Here is a 13,556-nt window from a genome sequence, read left to right on the forward strand (position 1 = left end):
AAGCCGGGCATCACCACCTGCAGTTCTAGGGAAGCACATCCAAAGGAGGTAATAACATTCACTGTGTGTTTCTTCCTCTTCCTCCTCTCCTCCTCCTTCCTCTTCCCCTTCCTCTTCTCCTCCTCCCCTCCTTCTCCTTTTACTTCCCCTTCTTCTTCCCCTTCTCTCCCACCCCCTCCTTTTCTTCCTCCTCTTCTTCTTCTTCTTCTTCTTCTTCTTCTTCTCCTTCTTTCTCTTCTCCTCCTCCTCCTCCTTCTCCTTTGCCTTCTTTTTAAATCAATGGATAATATAATTTTTACTTTTTTTTTTCTAACTGGATTGTTTGAGTACCTCTGAGTGTGCAGGCAGCGAGCATGTTGGGGTAGGTCTGGTGAAAAAACTCCTGAGTCAGCAGCTAACACATATTTTTTTTTTTTTTTTTTACTGAACACCACTAGTGCTGGGGGTGGGGGCTTTAGCTGCTGAAGTGTTTTAAGTTGTGTTTTCCCTCTCTTAATTACAACTTAGTGACAAGTCACATAAGGAGCACCCATTTGAAACAGAAGTTAATGAGCAGCAAAAAAAACCACACACAATGATTTTGCATATTTGCTTCAGTATCTGCTTCTCTGCATCACTCAGTTGCATTCGTTAATAACTATTATTTTATAGAACATTCTAGTATCCACACTCCTACAAAATCCAACGTACAAAAGAGAAAAGATGGTGCTGATTCCATCCCAAGAGGTTTTTCATTTATTGGAAGTCAAGACTGCTCTTGCCCACAGTATGGGATTTGTGGAGAAGGGCTTGCAAAGAGCAATCTGAAACTTGTCTTACATCATCGTTCAAAGCACAACACGAGCATTTTGTATGTATTAAAAAAAAAAAAGAGCTAATTTTGTGAAGTGTATAAATTAGGTTTTGAAAGCCCTTTTTGTCTATTTTTGGTGCTGAAACACAGGGCAATATTTCAACTTGTATTTTAAAACTATGTGTGTGTATATGTAACTATATGTGTCCACAAATTTTTTTTCTTGCTTAAATAAAAAAAAAATTCAGTTGAACAACATATGCCACTTGTTAAGCAATGGAACGATTTCAGTGATACATTGATTTCAAGTAAAAATATTGTTTCCTGTAAATCACTTATTCCACGTAAAAGTGACAAAGTACCAGGGCCCAGTGCCAAATAAGATCCTGGTGGCAGGAGGGCTGAGAGTACATGCACTTGAATGTGAAAGGCTGCAGCAGGTCATAAGGCTGGTAGGGCCACAGGTGTGGGTTGTCCTGGGTTCTCAACTGTCCTGGTTCTTTTTTTTTTTTTAAATGTTTATTTTTGAGAGAGAGCAAGACAGAGTGCGAACAGGAGAGGGGCAGAGAGAGAGACACACACACAGACTCTGAAGCAGGGTCCAGGCTCTGAGCTGTCAGCACAGAACCAGACTCGTGGCTCGAACTCACGAGCTGTGAGATCATGACCTGAGCTGAGGTTGGTTGCTTAACCACCTGAGCCACCCAGGCTCTCCAGTCCCGGTTCTTTTTCAGTAGCAGGAGCAGTACCTCCGGGATAGTGGTTGGGAACAACTGTGCCTAGGGCACAGGCAGGAGGGCAAGTTGAGGAACAGTGTGGGCACCTTCTCCCCATCAGCACCCAGCATCACTCTGCATCCAACGTGGTGGTTCGCTTGTGGGTTTCAGAGACACAAAAATGAAGGTTGGAGTCCTGTGACCTGTCCGTTTCCTGTCTTCATCACCCTGGGCACGCCACTTTGATCTGCTTGGGGTTAATGGGATTGTTGTGGGGATTAAAGGAATAGTGCATGTACAGTCCTTGGCACAGAGCCTGGTATTAAATCAATTTTCGGACATTATTATCAGACCTCACTGCGATCCCAAGAGGCAAATACTCTCCCTTGACCAACCACCAAATGAGGCTTAGTGAGAATAAGTTTTAATCTAGATTACTTCCTACACTAGATTAAGTATCTAGTCTGGGCCTACCTTCAAATAGGGGTCTCCAAAGCTCTAGATTTTTTCCCTGAATGCCACTCTTACACCTTGTAGGGGTTTTCCAAGATTTCTCTGTTCTCTAAAGCCCAGATGGATTTAGTCATTCAACAAGTATTTACTGAGTGCTTATTAAACAGCAGACGCTGTTCTGAGTGCTGGCCCTGTAGCTGCGAGCGCAGACACAAATCTCTGCCCTTGTGGAGTTTACAGTCTAGCAGATAAGATAAAGAAGTACGATGTATATTATATTAGCTGATGATAGATTCTAAGGAGAAAAGAAATAGAGCAGGGATGAGTGCTATGGGCGTGTTTGTGTGTCTGTCAGAAGGAAGGAGTGTTGTCGTCAATATTTTAGATATAAAGGCCAGAAAACCTGAAAGAATGAAAAAGAGATTTGAGTAGAGAGCTAAATGGGGTGCAGGAGCAAGTCCCTCAGATTTCCGGGGGAGAAGCCTTCCAGGCAGAGGGAATAGCAGGGTAGGACCCTGAGGTGGGGGTTGCTCAGCTCTTGGAGGACATAAAAGCATGCCCTGGGGAGGGGGGGAATGGTCTGTGCACCTAGAATTATTTGATCAGTCTGAGAATCAGCTTTCTTCCCCCAAAACCTGTTTTTCTAACACTTGGACTTCCCTTTAAGGAGTTGCTGCCCCTTGGTTGGGTCACTAAAGCCTGGGGTTGAAGCAACCCTGAGGAACAAGGTTGGCTTAGTGGCCGTCTGATTTGTTGTGTAATAGCATTGACTTCCTAGGTGACTCAGCAAGGTTCTGTGCGTAAACGTCAACTCTGGGGATGATGAGCTCCAGCCCCAAGGCCTCTCGGGTCTGGAGGATTCCCCACCCCAGGACCAAGGAAGGGGCTCTTTCTTCGAGGCTGACCTTGATGTCGCTTTGCTGCCTGGACTCCTGGAGCTTTGAGCAAATGCTTTGCCCCTAAAGTAGACATCTTCCAGCTTGATTTTGCCTCCCTGGAAAAAAAGAGAGCCTGCTGAATGCGGTGGGTGAGTGAGAACATGGACTTTGGAACCTGAGAATTGGTTTAAGTGCTCGCTCTGGCATTTACGAGTTATGTAGCCTTGAGCAAGTGATTGACCTGCAAAATGAGGACATTCTTCCTGAAGTCTTAGGAGACTGAATTAAAGCGCAGTGATGTAGGAAGTGTGCCTTGCACAGTGCTGGCAATTGGTAGAACCTCAATGAACGGTCGTATGATTATTTTCATCCTCTTGAGCATTCCTGAACTAGCAAAACAGCCCCCCCCCCCAGCACTCTGTCCAATTCCTAATCCTTATCCAAATATTGATACAGTTGTGGTCCCTGTACATCCAGAATCACAACTGAAAAATGGGTGGCATGATCTCCATATGCAAAGTAAACTTGCACTGGGGGACTAGGCTGGGAGTAGGGGCGGAGCCACATCAGATCAGCTGGTTGAATTCAATCAACTTTTGATTCCCTGCCCTCATCTTTTGTAGAAGGAGTTGGATGTCTTTCCCATTTGACCTTAGAATGTGTTATTCTCCATGTGCCCTTCCTTAGGCTCCTCATTTACAGATGGATTCTGGTGAGTGGAAACCTGGTTTGAATATAGCAAGAGAGATCACGATTTCAGAAAAATCTACGTCGTGTGTGTTTTAAGAATGTCGATTCACTATGTCCTAACGGTCTGGTTTGTCATCCAGATTTTTAATATTTTGACATGTGTAATTTTGTGTTTGCAGAATTATCTCCTTTTTATCAGATACTTCTGTGGATTCCACGGAGTCAAGATCCAAAGGCTTTCCCCTAGAGTTTTACTTTCCCCATATATACAGGGTTTGTAGGGGTAGAGGGGCGGTCACTAGCCTGGGATTTAACTTTTCTTCGGGGAGACCCATGTGGGGCAGTGGAGGTCACTGAGTTAGTGCTAGTCAGCAATTAAAAGCCTCCAGACACAAGAATCTGCATTCCAGCTGCCATCCCCTCTGTCCTAAGGTGCCTCTCATCAGTGTGGCCAAAGACATCTACTCAGCTCTGGAAGTTTAAAAAATAAACTTATTCTTTTTTTTTTTTTAATATTTATTTATTTTTGAGAGAGAGAGAGAGAGAGAGAGAGAGAGAGACAGAGTGTGAGCAGGGGCAGAGGAGGGTCAGAGAGAGGGAGACACAGAACTCATAGTGGGCTCCAGGCTCCAGGCTGTCAGCACAGAGCCCGACATGGGGCTCGAACGCAGGAACCATGAGATCATGACCTGAGCTGAGAGTCAGATGCTTAACCAACTGAGCCACCCAGGCATCCCAAAAATAAACTTATTCTTAATTATACAATTTATATCCAGATTCATTCTCCTAGTAAACAATTTAAATGATACTGACAAGGTTCAAGGACGTTTCCCTCTGTTTTCAAGATTTTGAAAAAATAGTGGATTTTGAATACCTCAAAGGTTTTCACTTTCTATTGCTCTAATCCTATGGTTTTGTTCTTTGATCTAATCACCATCCCCTTATGATCTTCAGTTTGGTGTGTGTCATTCAAGACATTTTGCTATGTGCACGTGTGTGTATGTACATATCTATGTGTTGATAACCTATGACTGTGTGTGTATATACAGGTATTAAGTTAATATGAGTACTATATTTACATAGGTATTCAAGCCATATTCATATATATGTGTATGCATATATTACTAACATATAATTGTATTAATTTATGCAGGATTTTCTGTGGAGATTGTTTCTCAACTGAATCAGTTTGCAACTTGCTTCTTTATGCAGCAAGATGCAGTTCATAGAGATTTACTTCTCCATTTGGAGCTACTGCATAGTTTCTGCTAGTGATCAGTTTATTTGGTCAGGCTTCTGTTGATGAGTATTGAAGGAGGTCTAGTTTTCCCCTCTTGGAGACAATGCTGCAATGAATTATCTTCATGTTTTTTTTTTTTTTAATGTTTATTTATTTTGAGAGAGACAGAGACAGCGCAAGTGGGGGAGAGGCAGAGAGAGAGATAGAATCCCAAGCAGGCCTCACGCTACCAGCGCAGAGCCAGACGCAGGGCTTGAACCCATGAAACTGTGAGATCATGAGCTGGAACCAAGAGTCGGATGCTCAACTGACTGAGCCACCCAGGTGCTCCTGCAATGAATTGTCTTTAATCGCATTTCCTTAAGCACATGCGTCTGCCTTTCTAGAAGGCTGATTTTAAGAAGTGTCATGGGGGGTATATACAGTTTAAACTTATTAGATACTGCTGAATTGCCCTTCAAAGGGCCAATTTAAATTCCCACTGACAGTGCATGAGAGTACTTGAAAAGTTTTCATATTATTAAACTAAGATTCTTGCCAAAACTTTGTGGTACTTCCAATTTGGCTTTAATTTGCATACATTTGAAAACCAGTAGATTGGAGTGTCTTTTCATGTCTTTATTGGCCATTGATATTTCCTCTTTAGTGAATTTCTTTTTCAAATTCTTTCTGTAGTTTTCTCATTTGGGTTGGTTATCTCTTTTGCATGAATTTGTAAGAGTTTTTAAAATATATTCTTTTTGGGATGAGCACTGGGTGTTGTATGGAAACCAATTTGACAATAAATTTCATATATTGAAAAAAAAATTAAAAAGTAAAATAAAATATATTCTTTTTGGGGGCGCCTGGGTGGCTCAGTTGGTTAAGCGGCTGACTTTGGCTCAGGTCATGATCTCACAGTCGGTGAGTTTCAGCCCCGCAACAGGCTCTGTGCTGATGGCTCAGAGCCTGGAGCCTGTTTCAGATTCTGTGTCTCCCTCTCTCTCTGCTCCTCCCTGCTCACACTCTGTCTGTCTGTCTCTCTCTCTCACAAATAAACATCAAAAAAATTTAAAAATAAATAAATAAAATAAAATACATTCTTTTTCAAAAAAAAGTATATTCTTGATATTATTTGTTTCTCCTAGGCTATTGCTTATTCTTAAATTTTGATATTCTTGTGGTATCTCTTCGTACACAAAGCATTTATATTTTTGAAGCAGACAAATTACATTTTCTCTTTATAGTTTTTGCTTTTTAAATCTAGTTTCAGTAGACATTCCAAGCCCCATGTAATGAAAATTTGTTATCATGTTTTATTTTAATATATATGCATATAATTCACACATACATACACATATGTAATTCACATGGAATTTATTTTCAGGTATAAAATGTATTTTTTTAAATGGATAGGGTTCAAATATACATATTATACACCTACTCAATTTATATATATTCAATTTTGATTGAGTATTTTAAAGCAACTCACAGATACATTACTCATTATTATATATTATTTTTTAAAGCCTCATCAGTTCAAAATTTAAATAGAAGTATTTATATATTCCTACCTCACAAGGCTTCTTAAAAAAACATAACAACATAGAATAATCATACCTGACAAAATTAGGAAAAATGTCTCATATGTCATCTAATACCAGTTTAGGTTAAATTTTCCTTGATTGTTTAAAGATATATTTTCATGTTTGAACTGGGATCTAAACAGATTGGTGGGTGTGTTTCTTGATTTTCTTCTAACCTGTAGGAGTTCTGTCTTCCCTCACCATTTTTATTTTTTATGAGTGGTAAGGAGATATTTTATGTGTGATATTCTTGGCTTCTATATTTTTTATTTATTCATATCACAATACAGATTGCTAGGGTTTTTTGTTTGTGTGTTGGTTTTGTTTTTGAGGTCTTGACTTTTCTTTAAAGGCTTAAGTTTTTTGTGTGTTTTAAAAAAATTTTTTTTAATGTTTATTTTTGAGAGAGAGAGAGACAGAGTGAGCAGGGGAGGGGCAGAGAGAGGGAGACACAGAATCCAAAGCAGTCTCCAGGGTCCAAGCTGTCAGCACAGAGCCTGATGCGGGGCTCAAACTCACCGAGTGTGAGATCATGACCTAAGCCAAAGTCGGACGCTTAACCGACTGAGCCACCCAGGCGCCCCGTTAAAGACTTAAATTTTTAAGTTTTAGGTTCACAGCAAGTTAAGAGGAATGTGCAGATTCCTCGTCTACTCCCCACCCCCAAGGCACAGCTTCCCCCATTATCAACACCTCACCCCAGAGTACATTTGTTACCATCAGTGAATGTATATTGAAAGATTATAATTACCCACAGTCCATAGTTGACCTTAGGGTTCATTCTTGGTGTTGTACATTTTATGGGTTTGGACAAATATATAATGCCATGTATCCATCATTATCCCTTCACTTTTTCATGCGATTAATTTAGTAAAAAAACTGATCATTTGTCCTGAAGAGTTACCCGTGTTCAACGTGTGTGTCTGCCTCCTCACAATGTCATTTAATGTCTCCAGTATTTCCTGAAAAACGGTAGCTAAAGTCTTCATTAGATTCAGGTTCAAATGTTTTGGCATGTATACCATGACATTTTTTTTTTTTAAATGTTTATTTATTTATTTTGACAACGGGCTGGGGGGGCAGAGAGACAGGGAGAGAGAGAATCCCAAGCATTCTCCACACTCAGAGTGGACCCTGACGCGGGGCTGGACCTCACCACTGTGAGATCCTGACTTGAGCCGAATCAAGAGTCAGAGGCTTAACTGACTGAGGCCCCCAGGCACTTCTATCATGACATTAAAAAAATTTTTTTTTAATGTTTATTTATTTATTTTTGAAAGAGAAAACGAGAGAGACAGAGCATGAGCAGAGGAGGGGCAGAGAGAGAGGGAGACCCAGAATCCAAAGCAGGCTCCAGGCTCTGAGCTGTCAGCATTGAGCCTGACGTAGGGCTTGAACCCACGAACTGTGAGATCATGAGCTGAGCCAAAGTCGGATACTTAACCAACTGAGCCACCCAGGCTCCCCTATCATGACATTTTTTAATGGGGTAACTGGTGTATATGAAAGGAAGTGGGTTTTCTGTTTTGCTTTCTTTATATCCTAATTTTGTATTTGACTATCTTGCTAAGTTCTGTGAGCAGTTATAATAGTCTGTCAATTAATTTTTTTATATTCTTTAGACAAATGACTATATTATCTGTTAATAATGGCATATTTTTCTTTTCCAGCATTTATACATTTTATATATTTACTGCATTGGTCAGAGCATCCTATAAAATGTTGAAATGTGGGGCACCTGGGTGACTCAGTTGGTTAAGTGTCCGAGTCTTGGTTTTGGCTCAGGTCATGACCTCTTCCTGAGTTCGAGCCCTGCATTGGGCTCCACTCTTGATGGTGCAGAGCCTGCTTAGGATGCTCTCTTTCTCTCTCTCTCTCTCTCTCTCTCTGTCCCACTCCAGCTCATGCTCTTTCTCTCTCTCTCAAAATAAATAAATAAACTTTAAAAATAAATAATTAAATAAAATGTTGAAGCAGAGGTAATACTTAGTCTTTACTGACTTTAGTGGGATTGCTTTAGTGCTTTACAAAAATGTGCCACCTTTGTTAAGTATTTTGGTTAATGCCTTTTAACAAGTTTATGAAGTTTTGTTAGTTTTCTAGGAGTTTGTTAAAAAATCATGAATGGACTTGAATTTATCAAAGGCTATTGTTTATTGTCTATTGAAGTGGTCATCTGATTTTCTTCTCTAATTTTATTAATATAGGAAATTATACTAACAGATTCTGTATGTGAACTACCTTTGAGTTCTCAGTTCAATCCTCACATGGTCTTCTAATACAGTGCTGATCACAATGTTGGTTTCCCAACATTTTCTTTAAGATTTTTGCATCTATCTCATAAGTTATATTGGCCTTTAAATTTCTTTTCTTGTGATATCCTGTTTGGTTTAAGAATCAAAGTTAAGCTAGCATCTTAAAATGAGTGAGTGGTTTTCCACCATTTTTCCAAGCTGTGGAAGAGGTCATATCAGGAATATTCATCTCTTGAAGTTCTGCTAGAGTTGTCCCTCATAATTATTAAATATATTTTCTATCTATAGTCATATGTCTTTCATTTTTCTTAATGTTTAGTTTAATTGTTCTTTTTCTCTTTCGTTATATTTGCCGAAATATCCATTACATTGAGCTTTGCAAATAGATCATTTAGTTTTAGACACAAGTGCAAATTTGTTTTTAAATTATTAATTTTTAGTTTCAATCTTATTTTATTCCTTTTTTCTATTTCAATTGAGTTTACTTTGTTTCTCTTTTATTAGCTTAGTTTTTTTTTTAAGTTTAACTCATTTGTTTTTGAACTTTATAATTATTTAATGTGTATTTAAGATTATAAATGTTCTGACTGCTGGTTTGGCTGAATCCTTGAAGATTTCAATATGCACTACTCTTATTCTGTATCATTTCCACGTTATATGTTACCACTATTTTGACTTCCTGTTTAATCCGAAGGTAAGTAGAATTGGGGAAGCTATATTTTTGTATGGTTTCAGATTTATTTTATTATAGTTACTGAATGAGACTGTATGAAGTCAACATTTTAGAATGTGCTGAAATTTCTTTTGTGGTCATGATCATGAAATTATCAAGTTCTGCAAATTTCATGTGTATTCCATTTGTTTGTTGAGAGAAATTTATTGAGTTGTGTTATTAAAACCCTCCCCATACCTGTAATTACTTTCTGTCTGCTTGATTAGTCATTTTATGAAAGAAATGTGTAAAACTCTCCCACTATCACAAATATTTGTCACTTTCAGTTTTACTTTATATATTTCAATCTTGTGTTTTAAGCATATCAATAATCATCATTATATCTTCTTGAGAGATTGCTCCTTTTATTAATATAAAACATTTCTTTTTATCACTTTTAATGCTTTGAATTCTAGGTAGTCTGACATTTATGTTGTTACAACTACTTTCATCCTCTTTATATTTGCTTGATATATCTTCTTCTATTTCTTTATTTTTTCATTTTCCTGTGTCATTTTTTTTAAGTGCATCTCTAGTTTAAAGTCTATGGCTAGACACTTTCTAAAAATCCAGCTCTAGATTCCTTTTTTTAATGGGCAAATTTAACCTGTTCATATTTATTGAGACTACTGATGTATTTACAGTTAGGCATGCCATTTTGTGTATGTTTTATATTTCCATACATTATAGTTTTGCTTTTGCTTTCTGCTTTTTGTTCCATTTAATTTCCTTTACTTGTTAGAAAGTTTTACCTTCTACTTATATTTTTGTAGGTACTTCAGTCCCTTTAAATATTTAACACATAATATTAAGCATACTTAAAAATATTTTTTTCAACGTTTATTTATTTTTGAGAGAGAAAGACAAAGCATGAGCAGGGGAGGGGCAGATAGTGAGGGAGACACAGTATCTGAAGCAGGCTCCAGGCTCTGAGCTGTCAGCACAGAGCTGGACACGGGGCTCAAACTCACGAACCGTGAGATCATGATCTGAGCCAAAGTTGGGCACTCAATCGACTGAGCCACCCACGCGCCCCAGCATATTTTTTTTTTAACCATGGCTAGAGTTCAATCTTTTTAATTGAAATACAGTTGACATAAAATATTACATTAGTTTCAGGTATACATCATAGTGATTTGACAATTATATACATTACAAAATACTCACTGTGATAAGTGTAGTTACCATCCATCACCATACAGAGTTATTACATTATTTTTAAAAAAATTTTTAATGTTTATTTTTGAGAGAGAGAGACAGAGACAGAGTGCGAGCAGGGGAGAGGCAGAGAGAGAGGAAGACACAGACTCTGAAACAGGCTCCAGGCTCCAAGCTGTCAGCACAGAGCCCAACATAGGGCTCCAACTCAGGAACTGCGAGATCATGACCTGAGCTGTTGTCGGTTTAACCTACTGAGCCACCCGGGCGCCCTGAGTTACCACCACATTATTGACTGTATTCCCTATGCTGTACTTTTCATTCCCATACAGTTCAATTTGTCTCTAGTAAGTCCCTTGAACAGGAAACTTAGCACGTCTTTACTTTTCTCCTCTCTCATTCCACTGCACAACCATCCATGCTAATATTTTTTACCGTGTATTTCTTTATTTTGATAAAATATATATACCATAAATTTTACCATTTAACCGTTTTAAATGTGCAATTCAGCAGCATTAAGTACATTCACGTTGTTATGCAACTATCACTACTCTCCATTTCCAGAAATTTTTCATCATTCCAAACAAAAACTCTGTACCCATAAGACCATAATTCCTCTTCACCATTTTCCTCCAGATCTTGGTAACCTCTATTATATTTTCTGCATGTATTTACATATTCTAGGTCCCTTATATACATGGAATCATATAGTATGTTCTTTTGTGTCTGGCTTATCTCACTTAGCATTATGTTTTCCAGACTCATCTGTGTTGAGTCTTTTTTAAAGGCTTTTACTTTTTTAAAGGCTAATTAATATTCCATTGTATGAATATACCACATTTTGTTTATCTACTTCTCTGTTCATGAACATTTGCGTCATTTTCACCTTTTGTCTGTTGTGAATAATGCTGCTATGAATATTGATGTGCAAGTATATGTTTGAGTCTCTGATTTCAGTACTTTGGTGTATACACCTAGAAGTAAAATTGCAGGATCATGGTAATTTTGTGTTTAATCACCAAAATTGGGGAAATCACCAAAATATTTCCCATAGTGGTTGCACCATTTTACGTTCTCACTAGCAATCCTCCAGGATATCAGATTCTCCATACAATCCCCAACACTTAGTATTTTCCATTGTTTTGATGATGTCCATCCTAACGGATATGAAGCAGTATCTCATTGTGATTTTGATTTGCATTTCCCTAGTGGCTAGTGATAGTGAGCATCTTTTCATGTGCATATTGGAATTGGCATATCTTTTTTGGAAAAACGCCTATTGCAGTCCTTTGCCATTTTTCATTTGTTTGTATTTTTGTTGTTGAGTTCTAGGAATTTGTATATATATGATTTTCTCCCATTTCATGGTTGCCTTTTACTCTTGATAAGTGTCCTTTGATGCACAAAAGTGTTTAATTTTGATGAAATCCAAGTTATCTATTTTTCCTCTTGGTGCCTGTGCTTTTACTGCCTATCCAACAAATCATCACCAAATTCAGTGTCATGAGGGTTTTCCCCTATGTTTTCTTCTCTACTAATTTTGGTTTTCACATTTAAGTCTTTGATTCATTTTGAGTTAATTTTTGTATATGATGTGAGAAAAGGGTCCAATTTCATTCTTTTGCATGTGGATAGCCAGTTTTCCTAATACTATTTGTGGAAAAGACTGTCCTTTCCCCACTGAATAATGCTATGGCCTGAATTGTGGTCCCCCACTTCATATGTTGAAGTCCTAACACCCAGTACCTCAGAAAGTGAAAATATGTGGACAAAGGACCCTTATGTATTCTTTATTTTTATAAATATTTTTATGTTTGTTTATTTATTATTATTTATTAATTTATTATTTATTTATTTATTTTTGAAAGAGAGAGAGAGTACAAGTAGGGGAGGGGCAGAGAGAGGGACACAGAATGTGAAATAGGCTCCAAGCTCTGCACTATCAGCACAGAGTCCAACATGGGACTCAAACCCTCAAACCCATGAACCATGAGATCATGACTTGAGTTGAAGTTGGACACTTAGCCAACTGAGCCATCCAGGTACCCCTGGACAAAGGAACTTTAAAGAGGTAATTTAAGTTAAATGAGGTCATATGTATGGACCTTAGTCTGTAAGACTGCGTTTGGAGGTAGGGTCTTCAAAGAAATGATCTAGTTGAAATAAGGCTGATAGGGTGAGTCCTTAATCAATATAACGGATCAGATGTCCTCATAAGAAGAAAAAGAGACATTAGGAATATGTTCTCAACAGAGAAAAGGCCATTTGAGAAGATAACAAGGAGATAGCCACTTGTAGGCCAAGACAGAAGACTTAGGAGAAATCAAACCAAATTTAGTAATATTAAATTTTCCTATCCATAAACATGGGATGTCTTCCCATACCATCACCAAGGGTAACTATTCATGTTACCAGGCATAATTACCAAACTTATCAAGAGCTTAGTTCTAGAAATTTTTTTTATTTTGGTTTTTGTTTCACTGTAAACATTTATATACACTTAAATATATATATAAAATACACAAAATACACATATATATGTACATGTACTTTTGGTGTGTACACACACATAAACACATGTATTTCACCTCACTACTTTTTTTTAAATATCTATTTATTTTTGAGAGACAAACTGTGAGTGGGGGAGGGGCCAAGAGAGATAGAGACAGAATCTGAAGCAGGCTCCAGGCTCTGAGTTGTCAGCACAGAGCCCAATGTGGAGCTCGAACCCACAAACTGTGAGATCATGACCTGAGCCGAAGTCAGAGGCTTAACCAACTGAGCAACCTAGGCACCCCTTACCTCACTACTTTTTGAAACTCATTCGTCATGGATTCATATTTCTTCTTGTTGGAATATATCTGTAATTGTTTTAGAGAGAGTCTACTTTGGCTGGACATGGAATTTTAGCTTCTGTTATTTCCCCTTAACATTTATAGAGGTATTGCTTGTCTTATATCCAATGTAGCTAGTGAGGGCTCATGTCAATCTGAGTTTCTTTCTTTTGTAGGTAATCCTTTTTTCTCTCTGGAAGGATTTAAGATTTTCTCTTTGGTGCTCTGAAATTTTGCTACCATGTATCTAGATAGAGTTGGC

General features: G+C 38.1%; 1 long non-coding RNA gene across 4 annotated transcripts in view; it reads left to right on the forward strand.

The window, feature by feature from the left end:
- The first annotated feature begins 2,773 nt into the window (after positions 1-2,773).
- LOC122211808 overlaps positions 2,774-13,556 on the forward strand; it is a 29,199-nt gene continuing 18,416 nt past the window's right edge. For all 4 annotated transcript variants that reach the window (XR_006198851.1, XR_006198849.1, XR_006198850.1 and 1 more), the window contains exon 1: positions 2,774-3,552. This is a non-coding gene — a long non-coding RNA (uncharacterized LOC122211808). The remainder of the gene's footprint in view (positions 3,553-13,556) is intronic.

Source organism: Panthera leo, chromosome F3 (genome assembly GCF_018350215.1).
Source record: "Panthera leo isolate Ple1 chromosome F3, P.leo_Ple1_pat1.1, whole genome shotgun sequence".
NCBI lineage: Eukaryota > Metazoa > Chordata > Mammalia > Carnivora > Felidae > Panthera > Panthera leo.